We start from the raw sequence: 1,461 nt of genomic DNA, 5'->3' as shown, positions 1-1,461 counted from the left end.
TGTGTCTCTCAGCTTTCTGCTAGGAGGAGGCTACGGTGTAACTTTCTTCGGTCGTCTGGAATCCGGGTTCATCCGACACCAGCCGCCTCCACCATGCCGCCCAAGTTCGAGCCCAAAGAGGTCAAAGTCATGTATCTGAGGTGCACCAGTGGTGAAGTCGGTGCTACATCTGCCCTGGCCCCCAAGATCGGTCCCCTGGGTCTGTCTCCGAAAAAGGTGGGTGATGACATCGCCAAGGCAACTGGTGACTAGAAGGGTCTGAGGATTACGGGGAAGCTGACAGTTCAGAACAGACAAGCCCAGATTGAAGTGGTGCCTCTGCCTCTGCCCTGATCATCAAAGCCCTCAAGGAGCCACCAAGAGACATAAAGAAGCAGAAAAACATTAACCACAGTGGAAATATCACTGTTGATGAGATTGTCAACATTGCCTGACAGATGCAGCACCGGTCATTAGCCAGAGAACTTTCTGAAACCATTAAAGAGATCCTGGGGACCACCCAGTCTGTGGGCTGCCATGTGGATGGCTGGCACCCTCATAATATCATAGACGACATCAATGTCAGTTCTGTGGAGTGCCCAGCTAGCTAAGAATAAGAAGCCTAAGAAAGAAAATATTTAAATAAAAAGACGATCTGAAAAAAAAATCCTCCTCTGTGGTAAACCACACTCTTCTCCTTTAGATTGTAAGAACTCTGAAAAAGGTCCCAAGTTGTCCTTTTTTTTCTTTTTTGTTGTCCACTTCTCTGTAACTTTCCACATCCTGGCTGGCCTGTGATGTTCTGTGTCAGATGCCAGCAGATGATTTAATGAGGAAGTGCCATAAAGAAGCCCCTGGCAGGTGTGCTTCAGGTCTGGCCAATTTTACTTTAACTGCTTTAAAATTAAACTCCAGGCCCTTTCTGGGGTGAGAAGGGAAAGTAAAGAAAAAGTGAAGATAGAACAGAGCAGAGGCAAAGAGAAATAACTAAAGGGCCTGAAACTCTGGAAGGCAGGGGGAAGGAGATTCATCTGGGGAGTGCATCTGCCAATGCTTCTTGATCTGGGGTGGCTCCATTTAGGAGCAGTCTCTGAAAATTCTGCTTTCAGTGTTTTTTGTCCCCTGTCTTTTCTTTTTCTGAGCCCCTGTTATGCCTTGTACCTAGATCTCCCCACTCATGTGCTCCTAGGTGGAGCTTTTCAGAGGTGGCTAGATCTAGGGTATGTGAATGTGGAGCTAGGGTGTGTGAATATGGGTTAAGGGTGTGATAACTAAATTAGTCCACTGATTTGTTTAGCATAGTTCTGGATGTGGATAAGGGGAAGTCCCACCTTGGGTGTGTGTGACACCACCAAAGAGGCTTATAGCCTGGATGAAATAAAAGGAAAAGAGGGGCTGCTACCCTTTCTTTGCTTCACTGCCTCCTGTCTACCCTGCTATAGACTGTTTCTCCTCTGCCATGCTGCCCTGCCTTGGAGCAAG

At 47.4% G+C, this 1,461-nt stretch overlaps 1 pseudogene; it reads left to right on the top strand.

Moving 5' to 3' along the window:
• On the top strand, positions 1 to 590 carry LOC101712720 (large ribosomal subunit protein uL11 pseudogene; annotated as a pseudogene).
• Positions 591 to 1,461: the final 871 nt, after the last annotated feature.

Source organism: Heterocephalus glaber, unplaced genomic scaffold (assembly GCF_053883595.1).
Source record: "Heterocephalus glaber isolate CG9 unplaced genomic scaffold, H.glaber_assembly_v1.0 deba00001461, whole genome shotgun sequence".
Lineage (NCBI taxonomy): Eukaryota > Metazoa > Chordata > Mammalia > Rodentia > Bathyergidae > Heterocephalus > Heterocephalus glaber.
The sequence above is the reverse complement of the archived record's forward strand: the minus strand, read 5'-3'. Positions and strand labels throughout refer to the sequence as shown.